This window comes from Triticum dicoccoides, chromosome 4A (genome assembly GCF_002162155.2).
Source record: "Triticum dicoccoides isolate Atlit2015 ecotype Zavitan chromosome 4A, WEW_v2.0, whole genome shotgun sequence".
Taxonomy (NCBI): domain Eukaryota; kingdom Viridiplantae; phylum Streptophyta; class Magnoliopsida; order Poales; family Poaceae; genus Triticum; species Triticum dicoccoides.
The window spans coordinates 600,934,884-600,943,577 of NC_041386.1; the positions used below are offsets into that span (position 1 = coordinate 600,934,884).

At 48.2% G+C, this 8,694-nt stretch overlaps 1 pseudogene; it reads left to right on the forward strand.

The window, feature by feature from the left end:
• The first annotated feature begins 3,882 nt into the window (after nucleotides 1–3,882).
• LOC119287205 lies at nucleotides 3,883–5,063 on the forward strand (annotated as a pseudogene).
• Nucleotides 5,064–8,694: the final 3,631 nt, after the last annotated feature.

Below are 8,694 nucleotides of genomic sequence, written 5' to 3' on the forward strand. Positions count from 1 at the left end.
ACGGCCAAGCCGTCGGCATACCTACGCCACGTGTCGTCCCCTGAATCGCCAGCGCTGTTGACGGCGCCGTCCGTTGCCGTCAGACGGAAAACAACGCCGACGGCTAAACTATGCCGACGGCTGCCCCACGGCCGTCGGCATACGCTCCTATGCCGACGGCTATACTACGCCGACGGTCTGACACATCTACGCTGACGTGATCTACGCCGACGGGGCTATGCCGACGGCAGCCGTAGGCATATATCTATGCCGACGGCAATGGACCTATGCCGACGGCCCTGGGCCGTAGGCATAGCCCGCGAGTCCGGTGGTGCACACTAGCCACTAGGGTTACTCTAGTCTTGATCGAGACTTCCCAATGGACAAAGGACAACCAGATTCACTCAGTAGAGACCATCAACAGTTCTTAAGGGGAAATGTGGCTTGCATATATACCATCAATTTTAGTAGCTATTTTCGACAAAAGGGATACACTAATATCCGGAAGATCAATTACACACCCGGCCTCTATACCAACAAGATATCCAAAGCCATCGATGATACACATAGCCAAGAAAGAAAATAGAAAGAAGAGAAGAACAAAAAACACCCCGTCATGGTGATCAAACGCTAGCATCAGCAGCACTCTAACCACCACCGAATACAACACCCGAATTACAAAAGTGGTTCTTCAAGAGCAACACCTCCAACAAGAAAACAATGCACAATCGTTGTTGTTGTCCGATCGAAGATCTTGGGTTTTCACCCTCTAGAAAGTCTGAATTCAACCAAAAACAATGTCTTCAACAAGGCCATTTCTAGGTACAACCAATAAAGGTCAGACCTTGGGTTTTCACCCTAGCAATCGAGACTCGGTACTCGACCCGCACCGTAAAAAAATGCAGTCCTTCAATGATGCCGCCCCCACTTGCCGAGGCCACTGTTGCAAGCCACCAAACACCTTGCAGACAGTCTTCATCGCATCCAATACACCCTTCAACTAATCGCAGCCGCCATGACTTTCTCTACCTCTATCAATGCCTTGAGAATCTTCACTTAGACATGTCCCATGATACCAATAAGAAATCGAAGCTTCATGTCACGCCCTCTTGAGGATGTGTTGGCTGATGATATGAGCGCGTGCGACCGGAGGCTTACCGATCTAGATATCCATTGGCGACATACGCCAATCCGTATAGATCTCCGATGGGGAAGACCGGAACTCGCCCGCGGTCAGATCCAACAGGTGGACATCCGGCAGAAAGATGATTTGATGGAAGAAGAGCGCTAGGGCCAAACCACTAGGCTATCCTGCCGAGCCACTCATCGGCCGCCGCCGCACCGCAACACCATTGCTGGAGAAACCGGCGCGCCACCGCCCTCCAGATCAGTGCCTTGGAGGAAAATGGTATGGTAACGTAATTCAGAGATGAATCACCCATTGACAACATGACATTATTAATTAAGATTAAAAAAATGTGATGTATGTTGTTGAAGTTGTGACCCATAGTATATTTTATATCTCTGTTGATGGTCAGGCCGGATGGCCCAGTTCTTCCCATTAATTTGTCTCTGAAGTGTACGTGATACCTTCTGTATTGTGAGCTGCTAACTGAACAAGGGGAAAGCATCAACCATGCACTACGATGCAGCAATTCAGATTACATATTAATTTTTCGGGAATTGGGCCATACATACAAACAAAATTTAGAGAAGTAAAATTCGTGGCAGGCTAGCCGGTGAGGAAATATGGTGTCCTTTGCAGATTGTTCTTTATGCAGTGCAACCAATGGAGTTTAGGCTACTCTGCTCTGCTACTCACTCAGGTTACTGGTTCTCTCAATTGGGTTGATTACATACGGCTCGATTTGCATCATCTTCCTTCCTAGCTAGAGTGATGAATGAAGGGAAGAAGAGCGCAGCGTGTACAGTTGCAGTTTTAGAACCTGAAACTACATTAGTTGCTTTCCATCCACACAATAATGCAAAGAGCAAGTTGGGACGTCGCGACGCACCATGCGATGCGGCGAATCTCATCATCTCTGGAGATCATTGTGTCGTATGATCTTTGGTTACCCTCTCTAAATTTCTAGGATACTATGCAACAAACCGAGAGATGCGGGGTTTGAAATTAAAGAAACCATATTAATACCAGTATACTATTGGTTGGTCTATCCAAAAAAAGCATAGTTTTCCACAGAGCCAAATGAAAGTGTTAGAGTTGTGTCGAATATTATTGTACAAGTTAGGTTACAGTTGGACTTGGAGTCGTACGGTGTGTAGACAGGATACGGAGTCGTGTCCAAATAGAACACTTGTATCCTAGGCCTCTCATATATAGCGGGGGTAGACACATGATGTAACCTATGCCAACATAATAGCACAGACACGTGGGGGAGCCGGCGGCGTGTGCCAACGCCCGGGCGGCCGGGGTGCGGTATTGTGACGGTGTCACGGGGAGGAGCGCTCATAGTCAGGCCCCGGGGATATAGCCATGATGGTTAGGGCCGGCCCTGAGGGGGGCAGGGGGGGCGGCCGCCCCGGGCCCCCAAGATGCAGGGGCCCCTCCTCAGGTTCACACTAGCCCATGGCCCAGGTATTCAGCAGGATAGTCAAGGCCAAGTTCTGGAAAACAGTGGGCATTTCCAAGTAGACACGGTGCGCGCGTAGACGCTCTGCTCAAAAGGAAAGAAAGATGGCATGCAGATTGCCCGCGATCTCAGGACGCCACGAGCCCAGGATATCGCCCTGCCTTCTTTTCCTTCCATGGCTACGATCCCTAATTCTACCTGGCCCCGTCGCTCCAATTACGAATCGCGAGCGGCAGCCGCAACGCGACGACACCTACGAACTCCGATCTCCAAGCGCTGGATGTACACGCGTGCTGGCTAGACTACATCGCCGAGCACATCCTGCTAGATGCCAGTCTACTCCACATCGGTTCATCGCCAAAAGCCCGATCATCGACCGACCGATGCCAATCCGAGGTATACTACTGTTTTGAAATTCAACCACTTCCGAGTATACATGCTGATCATCGCACTAAAAAATCAACCACTTGTGCTAGACATAATCAATTAGACCAATTATGGAGTGACTATCTTTCAGTTTATAGTACCCTGTAGATTTTTAAAGCTGAAGGTTTCAGATTTGATTGAGATATTTTCATATGTCCCACAAAAAAAGGATATAGTTTCGTATGATTTTTGTAGAACATTGCTACACATTTATTTTCATTTGATTTGAGTTTAGAGCTCTTACAAATTTTCATTATGTTTATTATATTCGTGCTCACTCACATCATTACAAATTCAATTTCTTTGGATTCTTATGAAATTAAGAAAGCCATGGTGTTTAATATTTTCGTGCATTCTACTAGAATCCATCCTTTCAAAAGAAAAAAAAGGAAAATTATACTTCTTTTAGAAATTTACTTATGAATTAAATGCGGTGATGTGATCATATATAATTCTATACGTGCAAAGTATTTACCTCTATTAGCATTGAGGGGCCCGCATTTTAGTTTCGCCCCGGGCCCTCAATTTCTCAGGACCGGCCCTGATGATGGTGAACCTTGTTAGAACAAATCTCGGTGTCGTGCTTATGTGATTGCTTGGTCATCGGATGATCAACGGAGTGCCTCGGATTTATTCTAACATAAAGAACTCACACAACTCACCCGCAAAAAAGGAAAATGTTGATTTAGAGAACTGCAACCTGAGCTGGTATCCTAAACTCCACTAGTTGCACTGCAGAAAGAATAACCTGCCACAATGATGGATCAACCACCGCACTGATTGCATAAAGAAGTGCAAGTTAGGTTGTCTCTTTCATAGTAGTTGGGAAGAGTAAGGTAATGCAGAAAATTAATAGTGGATCGAGCTTTCCGATCTCGCACGCTTTGCACCGGCCTTGCGGAGTTGATTCACAGGAGCAGCAATAATCATCTAGTGGAGTAGTACAACAATTGATGGCCTCTGCCTCCGATCGTCTTCGTGCCCTCAAGGCCTTCGACGACACCAAGGCCGGTGTCAAAGGCCTCGTCGATGTAGGCGTCACCACCATCCCCTCCATCTTCCACCACCCCCTCCCCCACCTCCAAGAGCACACAGATCACCACTTCACCATCCCGGTCATCGACCTCGCGCCTACCACGGGTGGTACTACTACCACACCATGCATCCAAGCGAGCTGAGCTGGTTGCAGCAGTGAAGGCAGCCGCGGAGACGGTGGGCTTCTTCCAGGTGGTTAACCATGGCGTGCCCAAGGCGGTCATGTCGGAGATGCTCCCGGCGGTGCGGTGCCCAAGGAGCATTGCACCCAAGTATGTGAGGATGATGCAGCAGCTGGGACGCACCCTGCTTGAGCTGCTGTCGGAGGCGCTGGGCCTTCGCAGTGGCCACTTGGAGGAGGACGCCGCATGCCTGGAGAGGCTCGCCGGCCAATACTACCCGCCCTGCCCGGAGCCGCACCTGACACTCGGCACCACGCATCACTCTGACCCTTGCTTCCTCGTCGTGCTTCTCCAGGACGCCGTCGGTGGCCTCCAGGTGCTTCTCGAGGAAGACTGCGATGGCAACAACAACAAGAAGAAGTCGTCTGCTGTGTGGGTGGATGTACCGGCGGTAGAAGGTGCGCTGGTGGTGAACGTCGGCGACTTCCTGCAGATCGTCTCCAACGACAGGTTCAAGGGCGTGGAGCACCGTGTGGTGTCCCAGAGCGTCGGGCCTCGCGTCTCTGTGGCAAGCTTCTTCCGAAGGCAGGACGCGGCCACGTCCACAAGAGTGCTAGCGCCAATCATCGCCGACGGCGAGGCGCGGTACAGGAGCACGACGATGGCGGACCTGGTCCGGCACAGCAGGGCCAAGGGCCTCGACGGTAGCTCTGCGCTGCAGCACTTGAGGCTCTGAATCCATTCCATCAAAACTGGCCAGCATCCATGCGATGCATGTAATGTCAGTTTCTCAAAACTAAGTTCATCGTCTGAAGAACAGAGCATGCATGCATGCAGTTTCAGTACCGGGTACATATGTAGCTCTACTATGGAAGAATCTAAAAAATGGAAATAAAATGAGTTGACTGAAGCAACTAATAATAAAAATATCACTACGAATGCTTACCGCCGCTACTTAGACTACAAATCGTGGAACAATAAACAAAAATAGCAGGCCAACAACTTGTAAAACATAACTACTATCTTGCAAACTCGCGGAACAACCATATGGAGATTATGCAGAGGAACCATGATTCAGACTTTTAGAGATGTGGAACAACCATAATTGTGCACCACTCTGCTTTTGCTCTATTTCAGTTTCACAACCATATGGCAAACAGAGGAACCATGATATACAGTTTCAAATCAGTGTGAGGCCTGAATTTGTGCACCACCCTGCTTTTGCTCTGTTTCAGTTTCACAACCATAATTCTTGCTGGCTGGCCTGTTTATTTTCCATGAATTCAAAGAGCTGCTAAGAAGATCTTAATCAACAGCAAGTAATGCTAGCTTTCAAGTAAGAGTCATGTGCAATTAATTTGCTAACTCATGGACAGTAGCTAGCTACAAGGCCTCCTTAATTCGCTACGTAGGTTTCAAGTCAGAGTACAAGAAACAAACTGAAAAGTACCATACATATACAGTTCTGTTCCGGGCTTCGTCTATGTGATTCAACGAACAAATTGATATCAATCATTCTGGAGTCAAAATCGGCAGTACCGATGGTTCTTTCTTTCTTGATAGAATGTCAGTAGAAATGAAACCCATCATCAACACATGAGTAGTACATGCAATTCAATTTGGGCAACAGGTATCTAGCTAAGCTAACTTATATGCTGGCCAAATTAAATAACTACGTCTAGTACTAGAAACAAAAGAAAACAGGGAGGGATCCAAAACAGCGAGCAAGCTACATCTCTGTTCCAACTTGGTGTACCTACCTGCTCTGTGTCCACTATCCAGTAGTCCAGCTAGTCTTGCTGCATGGAAAATATTCTGTAGAGCTTAGGCTTAGTTGCATCCCCTTATCTAGCCATCCATCTCTGCATTGAGATTCGTGCAAGAACTTTTCTCTTTTTTGTTTCTTCCAAATAAAACAACATATGAACTTCAAACTTTGCAGCACAACAAAACATTCTAACTAGAATGTGGGAAAAAACTTTCAGATTTTTTCGTGCATCATAAGTACTAAAAATAACATTTTTAAATAAATAAAATCCCATTTTGTATATTTATGTTGGTCAAAAAAATCTGTAAGTTTTTTCTCTCATTGTAGTAAGAATGTTTTGCTATCCTGCAAAGTTTGAAGTTCATATGTTGTTTTATTTGGAAGCAACAAGAAAGAGAAAATTTCATGCAGTAAGTTAGTTGTATAGCACGGATCTCAAAGCTATACTAGATGGTATTGATAGGAGGTGTCCATAAGCCTAAGCTCTAAAAATCCGTGTCCCCTTGATGCATGCCAAGTTGTGAACTGTAAGCCCTTCTGCATGAAAAGTTCTGCTCCTCCTTTTCTCCATGATTCACGGCGGGGTCATTTTGGTATTGGTCGTCTTCTACATCCTCCACATCTTCAGACTCTGTTTCAGACCATGACCACTCGTATATACGAAGCAAAACGAAACAGTGGCAACAGCATATTCAGGCCCTAGCATATACACCACTGAATTACTAATATGGAATGCAATCAACAGCAAGAGATTAAATAAAACAAATTCACTATATATATTACCTTGGGGTAGAAGTTTGTCTACATGTTTGTTTCCCTCCACGCATTGCAATCATGGTACAGAGAAATCAAGAGCAAGGGCTGCCTACATGCAACTTCATTCTAACTAACTGCACTTCATTTGCATGCACAATAAGAGCAGCAGATTCAGTCCCCGGCTGTGCGAGTAGCACCTACTGCACCTACTGTACATGACTAACTGCACTTCATTTGCAGTCTCCGAGGCCGCCACGCGGCGGGCCGCGCAGCACTAGGCGGACGTCAACGACAAGGACGCCATCGTTACCAAGGCGCACGCCCCCCTCATGTTAGGGTTGTGCTGACCCCTGCAGGCCATCCTCTCGGTCGCTGCCATGGTCGCGGCCAGCACAGGCTCGTCGGGCGCTCGCCCTCCATAGTACGGTTCCCCGAGCTCGTCTGTCACGCCCGAAACATATCGTGCGCCGCCGCTCCAAGGCCATGGGCAGACACGGTTCTCCACCTCGCCGACTGCAGCGTGGTCGCTCCGGCCACGCCCGCGGGAGTCATCGACCTCAACGTCACGCCGGGGTACAACGGCGTTGGCCAGTCGTCCGACAGGATGCAAAGAAAGCAGCCCCGTTCGTTCCCTTCAGCGAGCATGGCCGACGCCCGCAGGTTGTTCGACGAAATGCCAATACCGACGCCCACGGCCAACGACCCTGAGTTCGCGGAGTTCATGTAGAACGTCATCTTCGAGGGCCGTGGCAGGCCTTCCACGTCGATGGCCACGCACAATCTATTGATTGCGACGCCACCCAAAGCCAGGACGGACGCGGCCACTATGAAGACACTCAATTCACCGGCCATGATGAAGATGAGGACGGCCATGACAACTCTTGGGATGAAGATGAGGACTTGTATTGTGAAGATGAGGAAGAATAGGTTGACATTTCGGGCAAGCCATTGGTGTTTGTCGATGAGCTCGCCCAAAGGGCCGAGGCACAAAAGAGGAGGCAAAGAATTCGCACGGGATCGTACATCCAAGATGAGGACACTTTGATTTGCGAGAGTTGGATGGAGATAGGCCAAGATCACACGAAAGGTGTCGAGCAAAAAGTATCCATCTTTTGGTCAAGAGTTCACAAGAAGTTTCATGAGCGAAGGAAGTTTGCCCCCTTCCAATTTGCTAGCATCCGCGGCATCAACTAAATCCAAAAGAGATGGGGGTTCATCCAACAAAAGTGCAACAAGTATTGTGCCGCGCTTGAGAGCGTCAAGGCCTGTCCCGTGAGCGGCTTAGACCTTGGTGACTTGGTATGAGCCTCTCATTTTTTTTATCATGTGTCCATTCATGTTGGCATGCCATTTATGTTTGATGCATTTTGTGTCCTTTCATGTTACAATTGTGGCCGCATCTTTAATTGTGTAGGCATTTCAATCTTTGAAGGCTTTGAAGGCCCGGCACAAGAATAAGCCGTTTATTCTCACGCATTGTTGGGCGCCGTGGGGAGAGGTTGACCTTGGTTGGGGGCGACGGTGTGGTGTCGGCAAGGCTAAAGCACTATGCACAGATGCAAGACCCTACCGCCTAACAGTGCGGCGGTAGCTTATTACACCCTACCGCCAGATAGCTGGCGGTATGGCCGTTAGGACACGTCAGCAACAATAAAGTTAGATGATGCTCGGCGGTAAGCTATGCAACCCTACCGTCAACCTACCTGTTGGTAGGAAAAGGGTCAGATCTCGATTTTTTTTATACCGGAGTCCTATTAGGATGAACATAAAAAAAAAAATCAAAATATCAAATTTGGCCGGGTGGGGTAGGGTGGGGAAGGTGGCGCTCGCTCGCACGCTGGCTGGGACCTCAATCAATGAATCAATGAAGCAGAGCTCACTGCTCTGGACAGAGACGGCCATGTGGCCGGAGGGAGGCTACCACCTTTGGCTGATTGATTGGGACATCAGCCCTCGTGAAGCTACAGACTTTGGTCGGCCACCAGATTATATTCACCCTTCCCGTCTGCTAATTGAT